This window comes from Carcharodon carcharias (genome assembly GCF_017639515.1).
Source record: "Carcharodon carcharias isolate sCarCar2 chromosome 29 unlocalized genomic scaffold, sCarCar2.pri SUPER_29_unloc_14, whole genome shotgun sequence".
Taxonomy (NCBI): Eukaryota; Metazoa; Chordata; class Chondrichthyes; order Lamniformes; family Lamnidae; genus Carcharodon; species Carcharodon carcharias.
The window spans coordinates 42,228-58,556 of record NW_024470659.1 but is presented as its reverse complement, the minus strand read 5'-3'; the positions used below and the strand labels follow the sequence as shown (position 1 = coordinate 58,556).

Here is a 16,329-nt window from a genome sequence, read left to right as displayed (position 1 = left end):
TGTTCAATGTGACCCTGCACTGAGTGTGTTCAATGTGATCCTGCACTGAGTGTGTTCAGTGTGATCCTGCACTGAGTGTGATCAGTGTGATCCTGCACTGAGTGTGTTCAGTGTGATCCTGCACTGAGTGTGTTCAGTGTGATCCTGCCCTGTATGTTCAATGTGACCCTGCACTGAGTGTGTTCAATGTGATCCTGCACTGAGTGTGTTCAGTGTGACCCTGCACTGAGTGTGATCAGCGTGACCCTGCAGAGTGTGATCAGTGTGACCCTGCACTGAGTGTGTTCAGTGTGATCCTGCACTGAGTGTGATCAGCGTGACCCTGCACTGAGTGTGTTCAGTGTGACCCTGCACTGAGTGTGTTCAATGTGATCCTGCACTGAGTGTGATCAGTGTGACCCTGCACTGAGTGTGTTCAGTGTGACCCTGCAGAGTGTGATCAGTGTGACCCTGCACTGAGTGTGATCAGCGTGACCCTGCAGTGAGTGTGATCAGTGTGACCCTGCACTGAGTGTGATCAGCGTGACCCTGCACTGAGTGTGATCAGCGTGACCCTGCAGCGAGCCTGCTGAGTTGAAGCCTTCCCCCCCGCCCCCCCCACCTCCCTCCCTCCCTCCCTCCCCGTGGCTGTGGGAGTGGAGTGGAAGTGAGTGCAATCCCTCTGCTGCAGGAGTCTGTTCCGGCTCTTGCAGGCAGCACAGCCCTGGGGGCCTGTGAGGCCTCTGTGCTGCTTGCTGCTTGCTGGCTGGCTGGCTGCTTTTTTTTTTTTGATTGCAATGCTATTTCCCCACCTCTGTGTGCCTGCCTGTGCAGTGCCTGGGCTGGGGGAAGGAGACAGACCCGTCCCTGGCTCTTCTCACGTGTCCATTTTGGGATCTCACATGACCCTGTTGTTTGGCCCCGTGATCAAATCTCCTTCGAAATTCGAAATTTTGCAGCTTTCTTTGACCACATGGATATGTTAGACCAAGCCCTGGACAGCAGGTAGGTGGTGGAGGGAGGGGGGAGAACTCACTGCAAAAGGGGGGTTGGAGGGGGGGGGTCAAACTGAGAGGGAGCCTCCCCATCGCACATATATAAAAAAGCAAGATTGCAACAGTAGCAAAGGAGAGATTGTCACCTCCAACTTTGTAACTAAATTGTAATAATAATAATAACAACTCTTGATCATTGCAAATGGGAGGGAGGGAGGAAATGAATCTTTTTATTTTTTGGGGGTGGGGGAGGAGGCAGGGTTAAAAAAAAAATAGAGATCATTATTTTAAAATATAAAAAAAAAAATTTTTTTTTTGCCACCTCGATGTAAATCCCAAAATTCAAAGCCCCAATTTTTTTTTTTCCTTTTCTTTTTCTTTTGCATTTCAATATTTGCAAATCTCCAACCACCCCCCCCACCAACCACCCAAAAAAAAACACGTTTTGATTCTTGCTTTTGTCTTTTAGTTTTGGGTGAGATTAACACTTTAAAGTGTGCGCTGGGGTTTTGGAGTGTGTGTGTGTGTGTGTAAAATGAGGGAGGGAGGGAAGTAGGGATCTTTTTTTTGAAGGTGTCGCTTTTTGGGTTGAGGGTCAGGGGTTTTGGTGGTTCTAGGGGGTTGGGGGTGTGTTGCGGGGAGTGGTCAGCGCTCTCCGGCCGTGTTGACGGTCGGTGTCGGTGGTCGGTGTCGGTGGTCGGTGGGGGTGGTCGGTGGTCGGTGGGGGTGGTCGGTGGTGATCGGTGGGGGTGGTCGGTGGTCGGTGGGGGTGGTCGATGGTCAGTGGGGGTGGTCGGTGGTGGTCGGTGGTGGTGATCAGTGGGGGTGGTCGGTGGTGGTCGGTGGTGGTGATCGGTGGTGGTCGGTGGTGGTGGTGGTCGGTGGGGGTGGGGGGGTGGTCGGTGGTGGTGATCGGTGGTGGTCGGTGGTGGTGATCGGTGGTGGTCGGTGGTGGTGGTGGTCGGTGGGGGTGATCGGTGGTGGTGATCGGTGGTGGTCGGTGGTGGTGGTGGTCGGTGGGGGTGGGGTGGGGTTCGGTGGGGGTGGTGGAGGTGGGGGTGGGGTTGTTGGGGGGGATTGGGTTCTGTGCCTGGGCTGGGGGGTACTGGAGGCCAGCAGCAGCTTCTGACCCCCCCCTCTTTCGCCAGCTCGTGCACTTATATGAAAATAAACAAATTCACAAAGCTTCACCTTCTCCCCGGCGGCCCCCTCCCATCTTTGGAAGTTCCCGGTGAATCCGAGCTGGCTGCCGGGGACCAGCCCAGCGAGTTGGATTATTCAGCAGCTCCCGTTCTCCCCCCCCACACACACACACCACACACACACCCCCCCCCCACACCACACACACCCCCCCCACACCACACACACCCCCCCCACACCACACACACCCCCCCAACACCACACACACCCCCCCCACACCACACACACCCCCCCCACACCACACACACCCCCCCCACACCACACACACCCCCCCAACACCACACACACCCCCCCCACACCACACACACCCCCCCCACACCACACACACACACACCCCCCCCACACCACACACACCCCCCCAACACCACACACACCCCCCCCACACCACACACACCCCCCCCACACCACACACACACACACACCCCCCCCACACCACACACACCCCCCCACACCACACACACACACCACACACACCCCCCCCCACACCACACACACCCCCCCACACCACACACACCCCCCCACACCACACACACCCCCCCCACACCACACACACCCCCCCCACACCACACACACCCCCCCCCACACACACACACCACACACCACACACACCCCCCCACACACACACACACCACACACCACACACACCCCCCCACACACACACACACCACACACCACACACACCCCCCCACACACACACACACCACACACCACACACACCCCCTCACACCACACACCCCCCCCCACACCACACACACCCCCCCACACCACACACACCCCCCCCACACCACACACACACACACCCCCCCCACACCACACACACCCCCCCCCACACACACACACCCCCTCACACCACACACCCCCCCCCACACCACACACACCCCCCCACACCACACACACCCCCCCACACCACACACACCCCCCCCACACCACACACACCCCCCCCACACCACACACACACACACCCCCCCCACACCACACACACCCCCCCCCACACACACACACCCCCTCACACCACACACCCCCCCCCACACCACACACACCCCCCCACACCACACACACCCCCCCACACCACACACACCCCCTCCACACCACACACCCCCGCCGCACCACACAACCCCGCCTCACCACACACCCCCGCCACACCACACACACCCCCCTCACACCACACACACCCCCCCCACACCACACACACCTCCCCCACACACACACCCCCCCCCACACCACACACACACACACACCCCCCTCACACCACACACACCCCCCTCACACCACACACACCCCCCCCCCACACACACACACCCCCCCCACACCACACACACACACACACCCCCCCCACACCACACACACCCCCCCACACCACACACACACACCACACACACCCCCCCCCACACCACACACACCCCCCCACACCACACACACCCCCCCACACCACACACACCCCCCCCACACCACACACACACCACACACACACACACCCCCACACACCACACACACCCCCCCCACACCACACACACCCCCTCACACCACACACCCCCCCCACACCACACACACCCCCCCACACCACACACACCCCCCCACACCACACACACACCACACACACACACACCCCCACACACCACACACACACACACACACACCACACACACCCCCCCCACACCACACACACCCCCCCCACACCACACACACCCCCCCCACACCACACACACCCCCCCCACACCACACACACCCCCTCACACCACACACACACACCACACACACACACACACACACACACCACACACACCCCCCCCACACCACACACACCCCCTCACACCACACACACACACCACACACACACACACACACACCACACACACACACACACACCCCCACACACCACACACACCCCCCCCACACCACACACACCCCCTCACACCACACACACACACCACACACACACACACACACACACCACACACACCCCCCCTCACACCACACACACCCCCCCCCACACCACACACACCCCCCCCACCACACACACCCCCCTCACACCACACACACCCCCCCCACACCACACACACCCCCTCACACCACACACACACACCACACACACACACACACCCCCCCCACACCACACACACCCCCCCCCCACACACACACACACCCCCCCCACACACACACACCCCCCCACACCACACACACCCCCCCCCACACACACCCCCCCACACACACACACCCCCCCCCCACACCACACACACCCCCCCACACCACACACACCCCCCCACACCACACACACCCCCCCACACACACACCCCCCCCCCACACCACACACACCCCCCCACACCACACACACCCCCCCCACACCACACACACCCCCCCCCACACCACACACACCCCCCCACACCACACACACCCCCCCCCACACCACACACACCCCCCCCAAACCACACACACCCCCCCACACCACACACACCCCCCCCACACCACACACACCCCCCCACACCACACACACCCCCCCCCACACACACACCCCCCCCCCACACCACACACACCCCCCCACACCACACACACACTCCCCCCCCCACACCACACACACCCCCCCCACACCACACACACCCCCCCCACACCACACACACCCCCCCCACACCACACACACCCCCCCACACCACACACACCCCCCCCCACACACACACCCCCCCCACACCACACACACCCCCCCCACACCACACACACACACACACCCCCCCCACACCACACACACCCCCCCACACCACACACACCCCCCACCCCCCACCACACACACCCCCCACAAACACACCCCCTCACCACACACACCCCCCCAACCCACACCACACACACCCCACACCACACACACCCCCCACCCCCCACCCCCCACCACACACCACCCCCCAACCCACACCACACACACACCCCACACCACACACACCCCCCACCCCACACACACATCCCCCACCACACATGCCCCCCACCACACACACCCCACCACCCCACACCACACACACCCCCCACCACACACCACACACACCCCCCCATCCCACACCACACACACCCCCACCCCCCACCACACAAACCCCCCACCACACACACCCCCCATTCCCACCACACACACCACCCACCACACACCCCCCCCACACCACACACACCCCCCCACACCACACACACCCCCCCCCACACCACACACAACCCCCCCACACCACACACACCCCCCCACACCACACACACCCCCCCCCACACCACACACACCCCCCCCCACACCACACACACCCCCCCCACACCACACACACACACCACACACACACACCCCCCCCACACCACACACACCCCCCCCCACACCACACACACACACCACACACCACACACACCCCCCCAACACCACACACACCCCCCCCACACCACACACACACCCCCCACACCACACACACACACACACCCCCCCCACACCACACACACCCCCCCACACCACACACACACACCACACACACCCCCCCCCACACCACACACACCCCCCCCCCACACCACACACACCCCCCCACACCACACACACACACCACACACACACACCCCCCCACACCACACACACCCCCCCACACCACACACACCCCCCCCCACACCACACACCCCCCCCACCACCACACACAACCCCACCCACCACCACACACACCCCCCACCACACACACCCCCCACCCCCCACCACACACACCCCCACCCCCCACCACACACACCCCACCACCCCACACCACCCCCCACCCCACACCACACCACACACACCCCACACCACACACACCCCCCACCACACACCACACACACCCCCCATCCCACACCACACACACCCCCACCCCCCACCACACAAACCCCCCACCACACACACCCCCCATTCCCACCACACACACCACCCACCACACACACCCCCCACCACACCACACACACCCCCCCACACCACACACACCCCCCCACACCACACACACCCCCCACCACACACACCCCCCCCCACACCACACACACCCCCCCCACACCACACACACCCCCCCACACCACACACCCCCCCCCCACACCACACACCCCCCCCCACACCACACACACCCCCCCCCACACCACACACACCCCCCCCCACACCACACACACCCCCCCCCACACCACACACACCCCCCCCACACCACACACACCCCCCCACACCACACACACCCCCTCACACCACACACACCCCCCCCCACACCACACACACACACCACACACACCCCCCCCACACCACACACACACACACACCCCCCTCACACCACACACACACACCACACACACCCCCCCCACACCACACACACCCCCCCCACACCACACACACCCCCCCACACCACACACACCCCCCCAACACCACACACACACCCCCCCCCACACACACCCCCCCCACACACACCCCCCCCACACCACACACACCCCCCCAACACCACACACACACCCCCCCCACACACACCCCCCCACACACACCCCCCCCCCACACACACACCCCCCCCCACACCACACACACCCCCCCCACACCACACACACCCCCCCCACACCACACACACACTCCCCCCCCCACACCACACACACCCCCCCCACACACACACCCCCCCCCCACACACACACCCCCCCCCACACCACACAAACCCCCCCCACACCACACACACCCCCCCCACACCACACACACACTCCCCCCTCCCACACACACACCCCCCCCACACACACACCCCCCCCCCACACACACACCCCCCCCCACACCACACACACCCCCCCCACACCACACACACCCCCCCCACACCACACACACACACCCCCCCCACACCACACACACACTCCCCCCCCCACACCACACACACCCCCCCCCACCACACACACCCCCCCACACCGCACACACCCCCCCACACCACACACACCCCCCCCACACCACACACACCCCCCCCACACCACACACACACCCCCCACACCACACACCCCCCCCCCACACCACACACCCCCCCCCCACACCACACACACCCCCCCCACACCACACACACACCCCCCACACCACACACACACCCCCCACACCACACACCCCCCCCCCACACCACACACACCCCCCCCACACCACACACACACACACACCCCCCCCACACCACACACACACCCCCCACACCACACACACCCCCCCCACACCACACACACACACACCCCCCCCACACCACACACACCCCCCCCACACCACACACACACCCCCCACACCACACACACCCCCCCCACACCACACACACACACACCCCCCCCACACACACACACCACACACACACTCCCCCACACCACACACACCCCCCCCCAACCCCAACCACACCCCCCCACCACCACACACACCCCCCCCACACACCACCCACCCCCCCCACACCACCCACACCCCCCCCCACACCACACACACCCCCCCCCCACACCACACACACCCCCCCCCACACCACACACTCCCCCCCACACCACACACACCCCCCCTCACCACACACACCCCCCCACACCACACACACCCCCCCCACACCACACACACCCCTCCCACACCACACACACCCCCCCAACACCACACACACCCCCCCCACACCACACACACCCCCCCCACACCACACACACCCCCCCACACCACACACACACACACACCCCCCCCACACCACACACACACACCACACACACACACCCCCCCACACCACACACACCCCCCCCACACCACACACCCCCCCCCCACACCACACACACCCCCCCACACCACACACACCCCCCCACACCACACACACCCCCCCACACCACACACACCCCCCCCACACCACACACACCCACCCACACCACACACACCCCCCCACACCACACACACCCCCCCACACCACACACACCCCCCCACACCACACACACCCCCCCCACACCACACACACCCCCCCCCACACCACACACACCCCCTCACACCACACACACCCCCCCACACCACACACCCCCCCCCACACCACACACACCCCCCCCACACCACACACACCCCCCCCACACCACACACACCCCCCCACACCACACACAACCCCCCCCACACCACACACACCCCCCCCCACCACACACACACTCCCCCACACCACACACACCCCCCCACACCACACACACCCCCCCACACCACACACACCCCCCCCACACCACACAACCCCCCCCACACCACACACACCCCCTCACACCACACACACCCCCCCACACACACCCCCCACTGCCCCCATTATCCCTCCACCCCCCCCACACTGCCCCCATTATCCCTCCACCCCCCCCCACACTGCCCCCATTATCCCCCCACTGCCCCCACACTGCCCCCATTATCCCCCCACTGCCCCCATTATCCCTCCACCCCCCCCACACACTGCCCCCATTATCCCTCGACCCCCCCCCCACACACTGCCCCCATTATCCCTCGACCCCCCCCCACACACTGCCCCCATTATCCCTCGACCCCCCCCCCACACACTGCCCCCATTATCCCTCGACCCCCCCCCCCACACACTGCCCCCATTATCCCTCCACCCCCCCCACACACTGCCCCCATTATCCCTCCACCCCCCCCCACACACTGCCCCCATTATCCCTCCACCCCCCCCCACACTGCCCCCATTATCCCTCCACCCCCCCACACACTGCCTCCATTATCCCTCCACCCCCCCCACACTGCCCCCATTATCCCTCCACCCCCCCCACACTGCCCCCATTATCCCTCCACCCCCCCCACACTGCCCCCATTATCCCTCCACCCCCCCACACACTGCCCCCATTATCCCTCCACCCCCCCCACACTGCCCCCATTATCCCCCCACTGCCCCCATTATCCCTCCACCCCCCCACACACTGCCCCCATTATCCCTCCACCCCCCACACACTGCCCCCATTATCCCTCCACCCCCCCCCACACTGCCCCCATTATCCCTCGACCCCCCCCCCCACACTGCCCCCATTATCCCTCGACCCCCCCCCACACTGCCCCCATTATCCCTCGACCCCCCCCCACACTGCCCCCATTATCCCTCGACCCCCCCCCCACACTGCCCCCATTATCCCTCCACCCCCCCACACACTGCCCCCATTATCCCTCGACCCCCCCCCACACACTGCTCCCATTATCCCTCGACCCCCCCCCACACACTGCCCCCATTATCCCTCGACCCCCTCCCCTCGCTGCCCCCATCATCCCTTGACCCCCTCCCCCCAACCCTTCGATATATTCTGGGACCCAGCCTCCCCACTGCTGTCTCTGGGGGCTGGCGGTGGTTTTGTGGGGGTGGGGGCAGAGAATTGCACAGGCTGGTGACCCTCTGAAGTTCCCCCCCCTCCCCCTCCCATCATCTCCGTCTTAAACGGGAGACCCCCTCATTCTCAAACAGTGCCCCCCCTCGCCCTTGTTCTAGATTCCCTCCCCCTCCAACGAGGGGGAAACATCCTCCCAGCATCCACCCTGTCAAGCCCCCTCGGAATCGGATATGTTTCAATAAGGTCACCCCTCATTCTTCTAAACTCCAATGGATACAGGCCCAACCTGCTCAACATTTCCTCACAGGACAAACCCTTTAATCCCAGGAATCAGCCCAGTGAAGCTTCTCTGAACTGCCTCCAATGCAAGTCTATCCCTCCCTAAGTAAGGAGACCAGAACTGTACACACTGCTCCTGATACAATCTCACCAACGCCCTGTACAGTTGTAGCAAGACTTGCTGACTCTTGTACTCCATCCCCCCCACCTTTGCAATAAAGATCAGCATTCCCATCGCCTTCCCAATGACTTGCTGTTCCTGCATGCTAGCATTTTTGTGATTCGTGTACAAGGACACCCAGATCCCTCTGCCTTCTGCAGCCTCTCTCCGCTTAAACAACGCTCTGCTTTCCTGTCCTCCCTGCCCAAGTGGACAAGCTCACATCATCCCTCGCTTTACTGCATTGCGACAGCCAAATTCATGACCCTGACGCTCGGGTCGACGAGATTACATTCGTCGTTTGGAGGGGGCGCAGCCCCAGAACGATCCCCCGGGGCTGACAGGGATAAATCCCGAGGACAGGTTGCACAGACCAGGCTTGTGTTCCCTTCGAGTCTCGAAGATTAAGGGGTGATCTAAAGCGAGGGGGTTTACGATGATTCGATAGGGTCGATAGAGAGAAACTATTCCCTCTGTTCCGGAGCAGGGAGACGGTGACAGAGCGGTATTGTTGGAGGATGAGTAATCCAGGGGATCAGGCCATTGCTCGGCGCGGGGGTGGGGGGGGCGGGGGGGGTGGGCGGTGAACACGGGTTCAAATCTCACCAGGGCAGCTGGTGGAATTTAAATTCAGTGAATAAGTCAGGATTTGAAGGCCTGTCTCAGTCATGGTGACCGTGAAACTATCATCGCTTGTTGTAAAAACCCATCTGGTTCAACAATGTCCCTTCGGGGAGGGAAATCTGCTGTCCTTACCCGGGTCTGGCCTACATGTGACCCCAGACCCACACAGCGATGCGGGTTGACTCTTAATTGCCTCTGGAAGGACCGAGGAAGCCACTCGGTTCAAGGGCAATTAGGGACGGGCAACGAATGCTGTCCTGGCCATCAAAGAATTTTTTAAAAACGAGGGGCGGAAGCTTAAAACTGGAGCCAGGCTGTTCAGGGGGTGATGTCAGGAAACAATTCTTCACACAAAAGGGGAGAGGAAATCTGGAACCCTCAGCCCCAGAAAAAGCTGTCGAGGTTGGGGGAAGATACCAGTGAGAAGCCGGAAGGTCCCAGTTTGGAGGGGCTGGGGTATCAGTAAATTAAACAAAAATTGGGCTTTCAAACAATGAAAAAGTGAAACTTAAATAGGGGGATTCATACAGAGAAACTGACGGTTATATACCTCACAAATGTAGCAAAACACACCGGAGGTGATTCACAGGAACAGAATTCAGGCTAAATTTAACCCCGAGACACGTAAGGGGATATTAGGGACAGAAGTCCAAAATATTGGTCAGAGGTCGGTTTTTAAGGAGCATCTTAAGGGAGGAGAGAGAGACAGACGGAGAAAGTGAACGAGAGAGGGAGAGAGGAAGAGAGAGAAGGGTGGAGAGGTTTAAGGAGGGAATTCCAGAGCTCAGGGCCTCCCAGGCAGCTGAAGGCACGGCCGCCAATGGTGGAGCGATGGGAATCGGGGGATGGTCAAGAGGCCGGAATTGGAGGAGCGCAGAGATCTCGGAGGATTGCAGGGGCTGGAGGAGGTTACAGAGATAGGGACGGTTGTAGGGGCTGGAGGAGGTTACAGAGATAGGGAGGGTTGTAGGGGCTGGAGGAGGTTACAGAGATAGGGAGGGTTGTAGGGGCTGTGGGAGGTTACAGAGATAGGGAGGGTTGTAGGGGCTGTGGGAGGTTACAGAGATAGGGAGGGTTGTTGGGGCTGGAGGAGGTTACAGGGATGGAGGGGTTGTAGGGTGTTTTTTGAGTTGGCTGTGGAGGGATTTGCTCAGACAATGGGCATTTCAGAATGGAGGTTGAATGGGGAACCATCTGGACCTAAGTGTCAAAATCCTTACCCTCAATGTCACGGTATCGTCAGCTGAAACTGGAGCCTGGATGTTGACCCCCACCCCCCAACACACATGCCCCATCTCCCCCCCCACCCTCCCCGAGCCAGGGCTGTTGTGGACTTCCTCTGGAATGTGAGTGGTCCTAGCTTCTGACTCAAGGACTGGGATGAGGGAGCGAGGAGTTTGTGTGGGAAACCAGATGGGAATTTGCTTTGAATGAGAGTCCTCGGCCTACTCGCGATTGAAGCCTTCATTAAAGTAATCTAGAAGTGTGTTTGTTAGTGAATTGGCTGTCACGTCTCAGTGATGACCCCACGATTGAGCGAGAGGAGTCGACACCTGCGTTTCCCAAGCGCCCTTTTTGTGAAGTGTGGTCTCTGTTGTAAGGTCAGAAATGCGGCAGCCAATTTGCGCACAGCAAGATCCCACAAACAGCAATGTGAAAATGACCCAGATCATCTCTTTTTAGTGATGCTGGATAAATATTGTCCCCAGGACACAGGGGAGAACTCTACCCCTGCCCTTCTTACAAAGACTGGCCATGGGAACATTTACGTCCACCCGAGAGGGCAGATAGGAGCCTCGGTTCAGTGTCTCATCTGAAAGAGAGCACTGCTGACAGTGCAGCACTCCCTCAGTACTGACCCTCTGACAGTGCAGCACTCCCTCAGTACTGACCCTCTGACAGTGCAGCACTCCCTCAGTACTGACCCTCTGACAGTGCAGCACTCCCTCAGTACTGACCCTCCAACAATGCAGCACTCCCTCAGTACTGACCCTCTGACAGTGCAGCACTCCCTCAGTACTGACCCTCCAACAATGCAGCACTCCCTCAGTACTGACCCTCTGACAATGCAGCACTCCCTCAGTGCTGACCCTCCGGCAGTGCAGCACTCCCTCAGTACTGACCCTCCAACAATGCAGCACTCCCTCAGTGCTGACCCTCCGACAGTGCAGCACTTCCTCAGTACTGACCCTTCAGCAGTGCAGCACACCCTCAGTACTGACCCTCCGACAGTGCAGCGCTCCCTCAGTACTGACCCTCCGACAATGCAGCACTCCCTCAGTACTGACTGTCCGGCAGTCAGACCCTCTGACAGTGCAGCACTCCCTCAGTACCGACCCTCTGACAGTGCAGCGCTCCCTCATTACTGACCCTCCAACAATGCAGCACTCCCTCAGTACTGACCCTCTGACAGTGCAGCACTCCCTCAGTACTGACCCTCTGACAGTGCAGCACTCCCTCAGTACTGACCCTCTGACAGTGCAGCACTCCCTCAGTACTGACCCTCTGACAGTGCAGCACTCCCTCAGTACTGACCCTCCGACAGTGCAGCACTCCCTCAGTACTGACCCTCTGACAGTGCAGCACTCCCTCAGTACTGACCCTCTGACAGTGCAGCACTCCCTCAGTATTGACCCTCTGACAGTGCAGCACTCCCTCAGTACTGACCCTCCGACAGTGCAGCACTCCCTCAGTACTGACCCTCCGACAGTGCAGCGCTCCCTCAGTACTGACCCTCCGACAGTGCAGCGCTCCCTCAGTACTGACCCTCCGACAGTGCAGCGCTCCCTCAGTACTGACCCTCCGACAGTGCAGCGCTCCCTCAGTACTGACCCTCCGACAGTGCAGCGCTCCCTCAGTACTGACCCTCCGACAGTGCAGCGCTCCCTCAGTACTGACCCTCCGACAGTGCAGCGCTCCCTCAGTACTGACCCTCCGACAGTGCAGCGCTCCCTCAGTACTGACCCTCCGACAGTGCAGCGCTCCCTCAGTACTGACCCTCCGACAATGCAGCACTCCCTCAGTACTGACTGTCCGGCAGTCAGACCCTCTGACAGTGCAGCACTCCCTCAGTACCGACCCTCTGACAGTGCAGCGCTTCCTCATTACTGACCCTCCAACAATGCAGCACTCCCTCAGTACTGACCCTCCGACAATGCAGCACTCCCTCAGTGCTGACCCTCCGGCAGTGCAGCACTCCCTCAGTACTGACCCTCCAACAATGCAGCACTCCCTCAGTGCTGACCCTCCGACAGTGCAGCACTTCCTCAGTACTGACCCTTCAGCAGTGCAGCACACCCTCAGTACTGACCCTCCAACAGTGCAGCGCTCCCTCAGTACTGACCGTCCGACAATGCAGCACTCCCTCAGTACTGACTGTCCGGCAGTCAGACCCTCTGACAGTGCAGCACTCCCTCAGTACCGACCCTCTGACAGTGCAGCGCTCCCTCATTACTGACCCTCCAACAATGCAGCACTCCCTCAGTACTGACCCTCCGACAATGCAGCACTCCCTCAGTGCTGACCTCCGGCAGTGCAGCACTCCCTCAGTACTGACCCTCCAACAATGCAGCACTCCCTCAGTGCTGACCCTTCGACAGTGCAGCACTTCCTCAGTACTGACCCTTCAGCAGTGCAGCACACCCTCAGTACTGACCCTCCGGCAGCGCAGCACTCCCTCAGTACTGACCCTCCGACAGTGCAGCACTCCCTCACCACTGACCCTCCGACAGTGCAGCACTGACCCTCTGACAATGCAGCACTCCCTCAGCACTGACCCTCCGACAATGCAGTGCTCCCTCAGCACTGACCCTCCGACAATGCATTACTCCCTCAGCACTGACCCTCCGACAATGCAGCACTCCCTCAACACTGACCCTCCAACAATGCAGTGCTCCCTCAGCACTGACCCTCCGACAATGCAGCACTCCCTCAGCACTGACCCTCCGACAATGCAGCACTCCCTCCGTACTGACCCTCCGACAATGCAGCACTCCCTCCGTACTGACCCTCCGACAATGCATCACTCCCTCAGTACTGACCCTCCGACAATGCAGCACTCCCTCAACACTGACCCTCCGACAATGCAGCACTCCCTCAGTACTGACCCTCCGACAATGCAGCACTCCCTTAGCACTGACAGTGGGAGTATTAGTTTGGATTCTGTGACCCGAATATTGGTTTTTATCCATTGATGGGTTGCTGGCTGGGCCAGCATTTATTACCCATCCCTAATTGCCCTTGAGTAGGTGGTGGTGAGCCGCCTTCTTTAAGCGCTGCAGGTTACGGTGGGGGAGGATGGGATTAACCCTAAGGACAGCTGAGTCCCAGCCAACAGAGGGTGAGCCAAACCATGTCAGCTCGAACACACACAGTCACACACTCAGCACACGGGTCCAGTCTCATTCTCTTTATTTATATCTTTCAGCCACGAGAAAGGACAAGAGACAGACGACAGTGTACAGCTCCAGGAAGGTGCGTTTCCCCGGTAACATCAACCAAAATGGCCACCTGGATACCGCAGAGAATTACCCATTGGACCGGGCTCCTTCCTGACTCTGATTTCCCCTCCCTCACATCCTGACCTCCCCTGTCTCTGAGCTACCCGTCCATTTGCCCCAGAACAGTGTTACCTCCCATCCAGTTACCCTCCCTATGTCTGTAACCTCCTCCAGCCCCTACAACCCTCCCTATCTCTGTAACCACCTCCAGCCCTACAACCCTCCCTATCTCTGTAACCTCCTCCAGCCCCTACAACCCTCCCTATCTCTGTAACCTCCTCCAGCCGCTACACCCCCCTATCTCTGTAACCTCCTCCAGTCCCTACAACCCTCCCTATCTCTGTAACCTCCTCCAGCCCCTACAACCCTCCCTATCTCTGTAACCTCCTCCAGCCCCTACAACCCTCCCTATCTCAGTAACTTGCTCCATCCACTACAACCCTGCCTATCTCTGTAACCTCCTCCAGCCCCTACAACCCTCCCTATCTCTGTAACCTCCTCCAGCCCCTACAACTCTCCCTATCTCTGTAAACTCCTCCAGCCCCTACAACCCTCCCTATCTCTGTAACCTCCTCCAGCCCCTACAACCCTCTCTATCTCTGTAATCTCCTCCAGCCCCTACAACCCTCCCTATCTCTGTAACCTCCCCCAGACCTGGCAACTCTCCTAAGTGTCTCTCTCTCTCTCTCTCTCCCCCGTCCTCTCGCCCCATCATTCCTGGGGTTGTGGTCCCAGAGGTTCTCTGTGGGATGGGCAAGGAGGGAGGGAGGGAGGGAAAGCGGACCGGGCGATTGGCGGTGCGGTCACTCAGCCGGAATGATTTCCCCTCTGTCTCTCCGGCCTAGGGGACGGCGGGAACGCGGACGAGCAGACAGCGGTGGCCATCGCGAGCGTGCAGCAAGCGGCTTTCACTGACCACAACATCCAGTACCAGTTTCGCTCAGAGAACAATGGCGGACAGGTAACCCGGGGACACAGCCTCCTCCAGTCCCACATCACCCAGCACCACCACACCATCACCAACACACACTGAGATAGATCCTTCACTGTAATAAAACATCCCTGAGGGAGGGGGGGAAAGCAAATCAAACGAGATCTGACTCCCGACCACGTGAGGAAATATCAGGGACAGGCGACTAAAGGCTCGGACTCTGAGGCCGGTTTTTGAGGAGCGTCTTAGGCTTGGAGAGAGAGGGAAGGGGGGAGAGGTTTAGGGAGGGAATTCCAGAGCTCGGGGCCCCCAGGCAGCTGAAGGCGCGGCCGCCAATGGTGGAGCGATGGGAATCGGGGGATGCTCAAGAGGCCGGAATTGGAGGAGGGCAGAGATCTCGGAGGGTTG

General features: G+C 60.7%; 1 long non-coding RNA gene across 1 annotated transcript; it reads left to right on the top strand.

The window, feature by feature from the left end:
• The first annotated feature begins 707 nt into the window (after nt 1-707).
• On the top strand, nt 708-15,957 carry LOC121273996. The gene is made up of 3 exons (XR_005942142.1): nt 708-984; nt 14,918-14,964; nt 15,836-15,957. It is a non-coding gene; the product is annotated as an uncharacterized LOC121273996 (long non-coding RNA).
• Nucleotides 15,958-16,329: the final 372 nt, after the last annotated feature.